Source organism: Osmia bicornis, chromosome 1 (genome assembly GCF_907164935.1).
Source record: "Osmia bicornis bicornis chromosome 1, iOsmBic2.1, whole genome shotgun sequence".
Classification (NCBI taxonomy): domain Eukaryota; kingdom Metazoa; phylum Arthropoda; class Insecta; order Hymenoptera; family Megachilidae; genus Osmia; species Osmia bicornis.
Window position 1 is genome coordinate 4,846,289 of NC_060216.1, and position 14,958 is coordinate 4,861,246.

At 41.2% G+C, this 14,958-nt stretch overlaps 1 long non-coding RNA gene across 1 annotated transcript; it reads right to left on the minus strand.

The window, feature by feature from the left end:
- Positions 1-12,686: 12,686 nt before the first annotated feature.
- LOC114881876 lies at positions 12,687-14,536 on the minus strand. Its single transcript, XR_003790341.2, has 2 exons — positions 14,374-14,536; positions 12,687-13,328 (listed from the first exon to the last, which is right to left on the minus strand). It is a non-coding gene; the product is annotated as an uncharacterized LOC114881876 (long non-coding RNA).
- Positions 14,537-14,958: the final 422 nt, after the last annotated feature.

The following is a 14,958-nucleotide window of genomic DNA, read 5'->3' on the forward strand; positions in this document are numbered from 1 at the left end:
ATGAGGGAAAGGCAATCCCGAATGGCAACGGGGAGGACCGGCAGAACCGGCAGCCGAAATCAATCCAGAAATAGCGGAGATCGTGCCATCGTTAATGCAGAATGCGCCAATTATATTATCCTCCAATTACACAGAGGAAGAGTTGGCGAACAGACGCGAAGCTATATTTCATGGGGTATACATTTTGGACGATGTTGAAGTGGATGATAATCCAATTTGTATAAATACCAGTCAGGAAAGTACAAACATTACACCGGAAGGTAATGATGAAGGCCGTGAAGAAGAAAACTGTAATCGGTCCCTACAAAGTAAAAATTTAGAAATTGATCAAATCGTGGACAGCGCGCTGCAGCGAAAACCGCAGAAAGCAGCCACTTCCACCGCTCCAAAGACGGATTACGATGAGAGGAGATTAAAATTCGAGCGTATAAGACGAACGATGAAGAGTGAAGAAGAGTTGGCAGATCTGAAATTGCGGCACGAGCAACGAAAAAATGAATTGGAAATCGAATTTTTAAAAACAAAATATGATTTCGAAATCCGTGCCGTAGCCGCAGCAGTAGAGAAAGCTGAATTTGAATTAAAAGAACTGAAAGGTAATAAACATTAAGAATGTAGGCTTTTTAACGGCATTTGGAGCCCATGAAGGCACAAGGTTGGAGAAAGTCCCATCCGACCATGTGTTCGGGCCTATAGGTTCGTACTTTTCAATCGTGGCGGTGTCATAAAATAGTGGGACTCGTGGCCAGGCGACGACGGCCAGTACCCCTGAGTTTTAGGGGGTGCAAGGCAGAACGTTTCTTGGGCAGTTACAGCGCAATCACGGAGACGAACGGTCGGCTCTTCGGCGAGCCGTGCTACCCTTTTATAAATACACTTATAATCATATTATAGTAGGACTTGGAGTTTTATTTAGATCCTGACAAGTTCCGAAAGATCCTCCTCTCCTACAAGAACAATCTTTCATAAGAGCTTAAGACTTTATTAAGCATCGACTGTGAATCTACACCGATAAGCATTTACTTTTCTAAGCAAATGTTTAAGCTCAGACTTAAGACGTTGCTTATTCGGCAACTGTGAATCTAGCCGATGTCAAAGAGTAAGTATTAATTTTGTTAATATGCAAGTTATTCAAAATAATAGAAATGTTCACGGTAGGCGTTATACGGAAGATTTTAAAAAGTTCGCGATATCATTGTATTTTGTTGGGCCAAAATGTTATCGGCAATTTTTATGGTGCACTAACAAATCAAGAAGAATCTTTTTACAATTATTTAATTATGTATGATTTATGTAGAAATGTTACTGGTTTTATTCACCCTTGCGACAATTTTCCTTTACAATATTTATTAAAGTTATTTATGAGATTAAGAATTTATTATACTCTTAAATACAGCAATAGGGATTTTAAAACTTGCATTAGAAAAGATAGGAAACTTCATATTGTATTAAATTTGTAAATTTATGTTGAAATATATTATCCGAAACCTTCCCTCCTACTATTGTATAATTGTGTAATTTATGTTGAAATATATTATCCGAATACCTTCCCTCATACCATTGTATAATTGTGTAATGTATGTTCAAATATATTTTCGAGAACCTTCCCAAATCTTATTGTATAATTGTGTAATTTATGTTCAAATATATTTTCTAATACTATCATTTTATTATATTTTTTACTTTCCCACTTTTCAATTATGTAAAATTAATGTAAATACTTCGATTAATAATACACAGAAAAATTGACGACACAAAAAAATTTCTAGTTATAAAGAGTATTACATCCAACTCATTCAAATTTCCCGCTCGTTGATACTATCCATTTAAAGGGACAGCAAAACCTCGACATCAAAGGTGCCGCCGGGAGTGTCGCCTCTTGTTATACAGCTTAGAAATAAGTTGCGACTGTGAATACCGCCCTAAAAGTGAGCGTTTTTACCGTATTTCACGGGTTATTTCGACGCCATATTGACTTGTAGCCTGTTGCCGTCCAATCACGTCCAATGAGTGGAGTCGCCGTCGGTAAAACAGAATTACATGAGTGGCGGCCGTTTAGACGAACTATAGGGCCGTATTCAGAGTCGCGACTAAAGTGAGGACTTAAGACGTTCTTTACAAAGATCGTCTTATTCGAATAAGCAATGCTTAAGTCGCTATGTATTCAGAGTCGGAGAATAAGACCGACTTTGTCAAGAAAACGATGAATAAGCTTTGCTTAGTAAAGTCCGTGGTTAAGCAATGCTTATTTGACGTTCGGCTATTTCCGTCGATTTTCTACTGTAACAACCAATGAAAATGATTCTTGAAAATGTAGCATTATTTCTTACTTAGTGACGCGGTTTTTGAATTGAATTCAAATAATTGAGCGAGCGATAGACAGAGCCAAATTTATTAATAAAAAAAGCCAAATTTATTAAGAACAATTCTGAAATATGAACACAAAATAACACAAAATTAAACTAACCACTGAAATTATTTAAAAATAACATGTAAATGTAATTCTTTGTATTGATTATGAATCCTAAACTAATCTACAGCGAATTCAGCGATCGCGGTGTAGCGGCGACAAACGTGTTGCCATTCTTTTTATATTTCATTCGATATGTTAGCGACGGCATATTTTGGAGCCTTGTCCAAAGCAATTAGCCAGGCGCTATTGTGCTTTCGTATCATTTATGATAGGGACCAGTGCTGGTGACCAGGTATCAGGTACCAGGTATCAAAAGACTGTTCATACGAATGTAGAATGCGTAGAAAAGGCAAGCAGCCCGACACTGTATTGCTAAAAATGTTGGCTTTTTCGGAGTGGGGAAGGCATTGCCTTTTGGTAAGAAGACTGTGATGAACCCCACGGCACTTACCGTACAGCCGTACATACGAAAGGAATAGTGGTAACAATGGCTACTGTGAAGAAACATTTCACCGATGTCGAGAAAAGTGCATTTGTGGCATTAGTGAAAAAGTTCGCGCACATTATCGAAAACAAAAAATGTGACGGTAGCACATTGAGGCAAAAAGAAGAAGCGTGGCAGGAAGTCACGCAGCAGTATAACATGTTGGCTGTGGTTTCATGCAAGGTTTGTAGAATAAACGATATTATTACGTGAAACTTGATTCTGGGACACCCTGTAATATAAATTTTATTTTTCAGAGGAATACTGTACAATTGAAAAAGATGTGGAGTAACATGAAAGCTACGCAACGAAGCGCGATCATGAGGGAAAGGCAATCCCGAATGGCAACAGGGGGAGGATCGGCAGAACCGGCAGCCGAAATAAACCCTGAAATTGCGGAGATTGTGCCATCATTGATGCAGAATGCACCAACTATTTTCTCTTCCAATAACACAGAGGAAGAGTTGACGAACAGACGCGAAGAAATATTTAGTGGAGTTTACATTTTGGACGATGTTGAAGTGGATGAGAATCCAATTTGTATAGATATGAGTCAGGGGGCCGTATTCAGAGTCGCGACTAAAGTGAGGACTTAAGACGTTCTTTACAAAGATCGTCTTATTCGAATAAGCAATGCTTAAGTCGCTATGTATTCAGAGTCGGAGAATAAGACCGACTTAGTCAAGAAAACGATGAATAAGCTTTGCTTAGTAAAGTCCGTGGTTAAGCAATGCTTATTTGACGTTCGGCTATTTTCGTCGATTTTCTACTGTAACAACCAATGAAAATGATTCTTGAAAATGTAGCATTATTTCTTACTTACTGACGCGGTTTTTGAATTGAATTCAAATAATTGAGCGAGCGATAGACAGAGCCAAATTTATTAATAAAAAAAGCCAAATTTATTAAGAACAATTCTGAAATATGAACACAAAATAACACAAAATTAAACTAACCACTGAAATTATTTAAAAATAACATTTAAATGTAATTCTTTGTATTGATTATGAATCCTAAACTAATCTACAGCGAATTCAGCGATCGCGGTGTAGCGGCGACAAACGTGTTGCCATTCTTTTTATATTTCATTCGATATGTTAGCGACGGCATATTTTGGAGCCTTGTCCAAAGCAATTAGCCAGGCGCTATTGTGCTTTCGTACCATTTATGATAGGGACCAGTGCTGGTGACCAGGTATCAGCTACCAGGTATCAAAAGACTGTTCATACGAATGTAGAATGCGTAGAAAAGGCAAGCAGCCCGACACTGTATTGCTAAAAATATGGACTTTTTCGTAGAGGGGAAGGCATTGCCTTTTGGTAAGAAGACTGTGATGAACCCCACGGTACTTACCGTACAGCCTTACATACGAAAGGACAGTGCTATTTTCTATTCAAAATGACCAGCAAGAAACATTTTACCGAAATTGATAAAAATACATTCGTGGCTATATTAAAAAACTTTGCGCACATAGCGGAAAATAAAAAAAGTGACAGTTCCACTCTGAGGAATAAAGAAGAAGCGTGGCAGGAAATCACGCAGCAGTATAACATGTCGGCTGTGGTTTCATGCAAGGTTTGTAGAATAAACGATATTATTACGTGAAACTATTATCGGTATTTGTAGTTTGGAACGCACTGTGTGCGCTCGTATTCTGGGACACCCTGTAATATAAATTTTATTTTTCAGAGGAATACTGTACAATTGAAAAAGATGTGGAGTAACATGAAAGCTGCGCAACAAAGCGCGATCATGAGGGAAAGGCAATCCCGAATGGCAACAGGGGGAGGATCGGCAGAACCGGTAGCCGAAATAAACTCTGAAATTAACCCTCAAATAAGAACTCGTTTTCTACAAATAAGGCGGACTTATTCGACTATGAATTCATAAGATCTTAAGACGGTATTAAGCATCGACTGTGAATCTACACCGATAAGCATTTACTTTTCTAAGCAAATGTTTAAGCTCAGATTTAAGACGTTGCTTATTCGGCGACTGTGAATCTAGCCGACGTCTTAAGTACGTGTTTAAGCCCAGCTTAGAAATAAGTTGCGACTGTGAATACCGCCCTTAGGCATGGTGGATACATATACCAAAGATTGCCGAATGATGCTCGTTGAAAATCGTGAAGCGGCAACTTTAATTCCCATAATTAAAGAACATGTTATCGCCGGTAGTGAAATTCACACCGACTGCTTCAGAAGCTACATAGGACTTGCTGAAGAAGGCTTTATTCACAAGTCAGTAAACCATAGCGTGGAATTTGTAGGTAAATTAGTCTAAACTTGGTTTTCATTCGATTTCTATTATAATTGGAATGTTGTACTATTTCTAGGGTTAGGGTTAGGTTAGGGTTAGCACCGGAGTACAGCACACCCGGTATACCTAAGGTTAGTTTTTTTTTAATAAATAATATCCCCTCGAATTTGGTAGGAACTGACGGTACTCATACGCAAGAAATAGAGTCCAATTGGCGGCCAGCAAAGGATTGGATGCGGGAAAGAGCCCGGTTTCATGACGAAGATTTTGCTCACCGTCTTTGCGAATACCTGTGGCGTAAGTTCTGCAGTCGAAATCAAATTGATTTGATGGAATCAATGATGGATGCCATCAGAAGGCAATATACCTTTTAACTGTTTGAATTGAATAAGGTAAACGGAAGTCGCGGGTATTTTTGATACTCATTTCTACGGACCAATCACATTACAGATAGAAGTCAATATGGCGTCGAAATAACCTGTGAAATACGCTAAAAACGCTCACTTTTACACGCGTATAACTTCTGAACCAATGAATTCCGCGCCTTAAAACTAGGATTTTTAGATTCTACAGGTAAAATACTTCAAGACGGTAAAAAAAAGGCCATAATTTTTGGGCCCCTGAGGTAAAGTTTACCCTTTCTGTGTCTTCCTCGTCCTTTACGAGGAGGTGGAGTAGGAGTAGGTAAGGGATTCATTATTTGAATGGGGTTTGGGGGTATTTGGATTATTCTGGGTCTTCCTTGTCCTTTACGAGGAGGTGGAGTAGGAATTGGTGGGGAATTTATAATTTGCGCGGGTGTTGGTGATTGTGTTTGATTGGGGGTGTAGGAGGAGGGTCCCGCCTGGAAAGGGTCGTGAGGGGTTGGACTAACCGAGAGGGATTGTTGGGGGTGGAGTCATCAAGGTTTGGAGGGGTTCTAAAAGGTTTAAGGTTTTTTATGTGGTCTTTTGGAATAACATTGCCAACGGCATCTTTTAGTTCATATACTATAGGGGAAAGGATTTTGGAAATGGTGTAAGGACCTGAAAATTTGGGGGCGAGTTTGGACGCAATATTTAGGGCAGCAGAGGAAAGGATGCGTTGGCGTCTCATGACGAGGTCATCGGTTTGGTAACGCTCGTCACGGCGACCACGATTATAGTACATAGGATGTTTGGCGTTGGGATACTTTTTATAGATTTCTGTGGACTATATCGTACAAAAGGGTTAAATAGGAAACACGATTGGACATTGTTGGCATTCAAGACACCGCCTGACAAATCGGGCTACATCCTAGAACATTCTGGGCCAGTAGAAATCCTGAGCCAGATGGTAGTAGGTCTTGTCAATGCCGAGGTGACCGGATTGGGGTGGATTGTGGGCGTCGGAAAGAGCTCGTTGGCGTAAGGACGGGGGAAGGACTAATTTCCAACCGTCAGGCCGTGTTCAGACTATGCAATAAAGTTGTACAATTTTCCGTGCAACTTCGGATCCGAACTCAGTTCGGATTGAAGCGTCGATCATTACAAATAGATCTCTGCTGTAATAAGTGAGAAAATTGTAAAAGTGATATTCTTTTAGTAAATATCATTTTGTGAGTTCGTAATAACAATTAGAAATTTCCAGTTGAGACGTGATTTTCGGGAATTAAGAACACGTCCATCCACATCTTCAACGGACAATAGACTGGACAATAAACTACATATTCTCAATGTGGAAGAAAGAAAACGGGACTGTATTGTTTGTTCTGATAGGAAAACATCAGGTGGAAGACGTCAAACGACTGATTATTGTGAAACGTGCACTAATAACCCAGCAATGCATATTGGGGAATGCTTCAAAATTTATCATACTGTACAAAATTATAAGAAATAAAATGTTGATTTTTTTGCAAATATATGTTCCTTGATGTCTACAAATTCATATAATCAAATACCATTATCATATCTTACTTACAAGGGACATTACCCAATCGACACACGCCGATTTTGATGCCTTTTGAGTATGATATAGAACTCAAAAAAATATTTGATGCGTATTTTTTTATATCGGCAATCGTCCATGCTGATGGGATGAAAATAGCCCTCAAAGTTGGGGTTGCAAAACATATTTTCTTGAATATCTCAGGATCTATTAGGTGTAGAAGAAAAATTCAAAATGGAATTTGTGTGTTTTTGAACAGCAAATTTTTCTCCTTTTTGATAAATTTATTTGTTTAAAAAATATATTGAAAAATAATCTATTTTTGTCATTTTTTTCAGCCCTTCAGCATGGACGATTGCCAATAAAAAAAAATACGTGTTAAATATTTTTTTGAGTTCTATATCATACTGAAAGGGCATCAAAATCGGCGTGTGTCGATTGGGTAATGTCCCTTGTAAGTAAGATATGATAATGGTATTTGATTATATGAATTTGTAGACATCAAGGACTGTAGTTCCAAAGCTATACTACAGGGAGATTCTCTCGGCGCGCAACACAATAGCCGCCCCGCACAATGGAACCCCGCTGTGTTTGTGGGCAAAAAGCCCAGGAGGTCAAGTCGCCGGACCCAAGACTGCTCTGTGTGTGTTTATGACTGAGACGAAGACAAGAAATGGAATAGAAGAATATGGTCAGAAAAATCTTATTCCAATTTCAGCTTTCTTAATTTTATTTTTTTTTTTTGTGGTTTATAACGAGGGGGAAAAATGCCTTACGCAGACCAGATTAGCTGTTGTGTAATCCGGTACTGTGGAACTCCCAATTTGGTTTACCCACTAAAAAACCCACCTCGATTTCAGCTAGAAAATTTTATTATATTAATGTGAATATTTATAAATACTTATCTTTACAACATATGCTGAAAATGCTCACCTTTGGCATCCAGACATCTTTGAATGCGCTGTTCAAAATTTCTTGAAACATTTTGAAGCATTTTTTCATTAACATTAGCTATTTCGCGGCGGATAGACTGTTCTAATTCGCTAATCGTTTGAGGTCTGTTCTTGTATACACGTGATTTTAAAAATCCCAATAAAAAAAAGTACGGAGGACTTAAATCTGGTGACCGGGGTGGCCATAGATCTTTTAAAATTATTCTATTCGCAAAAAAAACTTTCTATTTCCTGCATACTAATGTGTGAAGTATGGCACGTCGCCCCGTCCTGCTGGAAATATCCGTCCGATAATTCCATATCCGTTAATTCATTGACGAATTCATCGAAAAATTCACTGTCGTTTTCTGTGCCTCGTTTTTCGTTGCCGGTTTGCAAATAATTTGGAAAAACCCAATTATGGAAGAGAAGGGACTTTATGATCTAATTACCCCGTTACCTGAAGGCTTAAAGTCGTTTAAAATTAACTGAATCTTTAGAAAAAGGTCTGAGCAACGGGTTGCACTTTATTACTGAAAGGAAAAGCATGTTATTGAGGATAGTATTCCCCAATTAAATAGAGTAATTTCCATAAACCGTTGCGAAGTAGGTAATGTTAGTGAACAAACGCTACAAAATGTTTTTTAAAAATTTAGGAAAGCGCCTTCAAACATGCCTGGAAGCCAAAGGTAATCATTTTCAGCATATGTTGTACAGATAAGTATTTATAAATATTCACATAAATAACTATATAAACAGCTAATCCGGCGTAAGGCATTTTTCCCCTCGTTATAAACAAAAAAAAAAGAAAATTAAATTAAAATTAAAAAAGCTGAAATTGGAATAAGATTTTTCTGACCATATTCTTCTATTCCATTTCTTGTCTTCGTCTCAGTCATAAACACACACAGAGCAGTCTTGGGTCCGGCGACTTGACCTCCTGGGCTTTTTGCCCGCAAACACAGCGGGGTTCCATTGTGCGGGGCGGCTATTGTGTTGCGCTCCGAGAGAATCACACTGTATTTACTCTATTGTAACATCCTACAAGAAGAATAAACAAGAAGAATGAGCAACAACAATTAATAATTAGTATTCATTAAAATATTTATTCAATTTTTTTTTTTTTCGTTTTTATATAATTACAAAGTGTAACAGTTCGTTTATTTATTTTTGTATTACATTGATTTAAATAATTATATTCATGCTTAATAACCGAACAGAATCTTATATTTATTAATATTTACATTTTAACAAAAATTTTATATACTACGTCGATAAATTCTACCATGTCGATAATTCTACCGCGTCGATAAAAGATCGACACAGCGCGCGAAATAAATAGAGAGAGATAGCAATAGCGAATAGAAAGAGATAGGAACAAGCGCAGAGTAGAAAGAGACGGCAATAGCGCGTAGACAGAGATAGCGATACACACGGAGTCACGTACGTACCGGTCAAAGTCCGAACACTTCCGGTATCGAAAACACAGGTAGAAAAAACTGCTACGTCAGCAGTTCTCCGGTATAAATACGAGAGTGCCGCGCAAAGAATTTTCACTTCGATTCTGATCGTAGTCCGAGACGGGTCTATGATACGATTTATATAGAATTCAGTAATCTTAGACTCTTTTGTCGGCAAAGCGGCAAAGGTACCGCGTCAGACCCGGGGCGCTCAACTATCGGTTCGCAGCGGTTCTCCTACGTGTCAGGTTCGCACCCAAGCTTAACGAGCGAGCGAAAGCCGAAGCTCCTTGGATGCGGCCTATCAGTACACTGGCTCTAGAGCGACGATACCGTTTTGCAGAGTTCGCTACCAAGTATAACGAGCGAGCGAAAGCAGAAGCTCCTTGGATGCGGCCTGTTCATTGACGGCTAAGTTGCCCAGAAACCGAACTGCGGCCGAACGAGCCAACTCCTACAGCGTCGGAACGGATCTTGGCCAATTTCCCGACAATTCTTTCGAATCATTTATATTATATTAAATTAAATTAAATTATATTAAATTATAAATTCAAGTTTTATAATCGTATCTAGAACCGCATTTACTAATCAATTTATTCTGTATTTTATTTTAGGTTGAATTATTTTTTTGTAATAATCAAATTCTCTTTTATTGTATTCCAATTTAGGCACAAACACGATTGTTAATTTCTTTGTATTTTTCAATCCAGGGCGTACTCATTGTACATTACTAATACCATTATTTTCTTTTGTATTTTAAACACAGGGCGCAACATTTGTTACATTAATTCAATTCAATATTTAATTACTTAAATTCATTATTTAAATTCAATATTTAATTACGTTCAATATTCTTTTATATTACTTACCTACTTTCTTTTTTTATTTTTATATTATACACAAGACACCACAATTAATTTCTTGAATAAACTTACATATTATCATTTTGAGAAAGGAATCTAGCGTTGGATTTTACTCCTTTACCGCGTGCCACCCGAACCTATAATCCCTTCCTATAATTAATAATATATATATATCATAAAATACGAGTCGCCTTCTCATAGGGAACCGCTCTCCCTACGCGTCGGTGCAGTAGCGTGCTCGCGAATAATTCTGGGACGTTACACTATGTTCCACTGGAACAGCGGTTGTGTTTAAAAATGGGCAGGCCCTATGACAATATAACCAGCTGAGAACACAACCATTTTCTTTTTCGCACGACGACATACCGAGTGCAGGCCCCAGGTAGGCGCTCGGCGGCCTAAGGTCGAACCGACCGCCCGCATTAATTTTTCAAAACATCAAATTCTTTATTTTTCATCGCATCGGTATAAAAGTGTTCTCCCGATTAAAATGATACCTCATATCACGTAAATCGGACTACTTTTAACGAAATTGGCTTTTAACTATGCATTTAGATTTTTCACGTAACTTGGTTAATTATTGTCCAACTTATGTCGCGTTTGGTTTCATATTGATCGCAAAAACATAAGGAATCGATTGACGTCGCTTTCGCAAAGATCTGATAAAAAATACGGTATTTTTACAAGAGAAAACCATTTTCTTTTTCAGACGGCATACCTGGTATAGGCACGGCCAGAAACACAGAAATTCGGATCCGAAGTTGCACGGAAAGTTGTACAACTAAGTTGCATAGTCTGAACGCAGCCTTAGGAATCGGGAATACCACTTGACCATGCCAAGGAAACGTCGGAGTTGTTTGTAAATAATGAGTTCAATTTTTTCGGGGTCGGCTATCATGCCGTCTTTATTTATCAAAAAGCCAAGATATCGGATTTCGGAACATCAAAACTGCTCTTTTCGCGGTTAATTTCTAAATGGGCTTCTTTTAGGCGGGTTAAGACTTTTGCGAGCTAATCAATGGTGCTCTTCGTACGTGTCTATTGCAATGACCACGTCGTCTAGGTACGTAAAAATATAAGGTTTCCAATCGGAGGTAATCAGTTTGTTCATTACGCGTTGGAAGGTCGCGGGGGCGTTGGTGAGGGCATAGGGCATTCGGGTAAATTGGAAAAGGCCTCGGCCGGGGACTGAGAAAGCGGTAATTTCTTTACTGGAGGGATAAAGGGGAATTTGGAAGTAGTCCAGTTTGGAAATATAAAGGGCAGTTCGGAGGCTATCGAGGATGCGATCCATGCTGGGAAGGGGGTAGGCATCTTTTTTGGTAACTTTATTGACGTCGCGGTAATCTATGCAAAATCTGTAGGAGTCATTGGGTTTAGGAATTAGGACGGGACGGCTGCATCAAGCACTGGAGGAGGGTTCGATTATGCCTGCGTGGAGCATGGAATCCACTTCTTTTTGGGCTGCTTCTAAAACACGGGGAGCCATGCGGCGAGGGCGTTGTTTGATGGGAGGATGACCTTGGACATCAATGGAATGGGTAACAAGAGGGGTGGTTCCTAGGGTGGAGGATGGGGGTAGGATGAGAAGGTCAAGCAGGGTTTGGATGCCCGAGATTTCCTCAGAGGTAGCTTTGGATAGCCCGGCGCAACTAGGGTCAATTGGAAAGGGATTGATTAAGGATTCGGGGAGAAGGGGTGTGGAGGTCCGTTCGGGGTCTGCCACGACCTCAGATCTCCGTCCAAGGATACTCCAAATCGAGTAATAAAATCCATTCCTAGGATTACCTCATACCGCATTGCCACGCTTGCGCGGAGGGGGAGGTTATGGATCTCGTCATCGATCTGGATTGCGACGGTGACCTCTCCGAGGACTCTCTCGGTGGAGTTGTTGGCGAGGATCATGCAGGCTTGGGAGGGGATTAAATAGGGTTCGAATAAGCGGGCTATTTTGGGACCTGCATAGGACTGAGTTGCACCGGTGTCAAGGAGGGCTTGGAAAGTGTGGTTGCCGTGTTGCAGAGGGATGAAAACGTTCTTTACGGGATTCTACGGGAAGGGTTTCATTTGGAGCGGGAATGGGGGTTGTTCGAAGGATTTTCGGGGGTGGTAGGACGCGGGATCCGGGAAATTGGATCGGTGTTTTCGGAGAGGTTGCGTCGACCCTTACCGCCGACCTCCATACGCGTTGCCCGACAAGCATTTCGGGCACTCCGGTGCGACCACGTCAAACGTTCCGCACTGGAAGCAAAATTTTCTCCTTGGTCGCTGGCAAGCTTCGTACCAATGGCCCGGCCGGCCGCAATTCCAGCACAGATCGGAAAGCGAGGATGGGGAGTTTGGAGGTTGTCGGTGGGAACCGGAAGCCGCTTGGGCATAGGAAATTGGACGGTATGCAGGCGATATGTTGGTGGACGAGGGAATGTTATAACCGGTGGGAGGTGGTGTTGTAGGGAGAGACAGTAAACTCGGAAATTCGGTGATCGTAAAGGGAGGAGGAGGAGTGGAGGCACGCGAGGGGGACCTCCTCGCGAGGGTACATACGCGGACCCAGGAACCGTGAGGCTTTCTGCCGTCGGAGGGCTGCGGTACTCCTCGCTGGAATTCATCGAAGGATCTGGGAGGGTGGAGCTCTACTACGAGTTTATAGCGGGGATGGAGATTTCTTAGGGTGATATCCAACTGTTAGGATTCGGGTACGGGAGGCTCTAGTCTTCGGAATATTAACTGGAGTTTGGAAACGTACTCGGTCAGGAGTTCCCACTCCCCCTGGGTACGTGTACCCAGGAACGCACAGCGATCCGCGGCGGTATCATTTGTCATGTCCCATGGCGCAGCGTCCGGGCCGAAAACGCGACGTACTTCTGCGCGAAGGTATCGGTCACGGAGGTCATCAATGGTGCCGCGAATGTTCAAACGCGCGTGGTCCATTAACTGAATGAGCTCGACGACTTCGAGCGCGCCGATATGCTCCCGCAGCACGCGGGCCAAGGCGGATTCCATTTTCGCAAACTACAAAAAAAACAGGGTGAATGAATGCTCGATGGCGGGTGATACGACTAAATTGCGAGGGTAAGGACGAAAGGAGTAAAAAAAAGGTTATTGAGAATTCTGAAAAGAGAGGGAAAAGGAAACAAGTCAAAATCAAGGCACAACAAAATCAAAATAAACGCAAGAATTTCAAAATCAAGGCACAATATTTCGCAATCAAAAATAAAAAAAAAGGGGAAAGAAAAGAAATTGAATCGGGAAAAGGGGCTCGATAGAGTGCCCACGGTCGGCAAAAGCCACGGCCAGGGCCCTCGATATCGGCAAAGCACGAGAAAAAAACTTTTAAATTGGAGGGACACAAAAAAAAAAATAATTCAATTTCACAAGTGGTAATAATAACGGTTCGGTCGAAAACGGCGTACGTGTCGGTTGAAAAATGTTTATTTTCCTCTAACGGGACGTTAGGGTATAGTATTTCTAAACACAACGCCGTAGTTCGACCGGCAGCAGATAGAAAAAAAAAACGGCAACAAGAGGCTCAACGGTAACGGGCACCTTCTGCGTCGTAATTTCGTAATTTTCAAAATTTAACGGTGGAATCGGAAACAGCAAATCTTTCAACGCGAGAGTTTTTTGAACTTTGGTATTTTCCTGGCCCCACGTTGGGCGCCTTTGTGACCCGTATGCGCGTGGGTGCACACTATAATTTCTTTAGTTTCGTTGGGCGCCAGCCACGTTTCGTGGCGAGGAGGAATAGGGGAAAAACTGGGGGTTTTCACAAAGGGAGGGACTCATGGCTCGACGGCTGTCGGACGTCACACAGATTACGCGGGGGAGTACGCAAGGAGGATTGTTTTGGGAAGGGAGGTCTCAGGGTTGGGAAGGATTCACAGGAGGTTATTTACGTTACGCGTCGAGGGAGGAACGCAGAAGGAAACTTTGAGGGGAGGAAAAGGGTTATCGCGAAGACGCGGGATACCGGACGCGGAAGGCGAAATACGCGGACGAGAAGTTACCGTCACCGGAACTCAGAATTCACAATATTTTAATAACGCAAGGGGCTTACCAAAATCGCCGGATCCTTCACACACACACTCACTTTCGCAAACCCTATAATATCGCTTTCTATTCCTTTATCGCTTTGAAAATCTGTATAATCACTCTATGTCACGTCGAAACGCAGATTGACGGCTCGTCGGCGCAACAGCGATGACGAGCCCGTCGGAGGAAATTTGGGGAGGGGATTGGGTATGGGAATTTGGGCCTTCGGTCTAGGCTCGGGATGATCCATAATCGATGAGCCGGTATCCGGGGTCGATGAGGTTGGCGGAGGCTCAATGGTGGTGGCTGCGGGCTGGTGGTCCTCGGGCTCGACGACAGATGGCTCCAGTAGAATCCTTTTGCTGCCGTTGTTTGGGCTGGGTGGACATTTGTTGTCGGTCCATTGTTGCACCCTTCCTTGGGAAGGGCAGTAATTGTAAAAGTAACTAAATCGCGGTATTTTCAGTGTTAGATTTGTATTCCACGAAAAAATAAATATCTAAAATTACCACAATAGTATATACAAATTTGTCCACTGCTTGACACAGTCTGCGACCTTTCACAATATTCGGGGTCTGTTTTCTGTTATAAAGTCTTGCCATAAAACTTT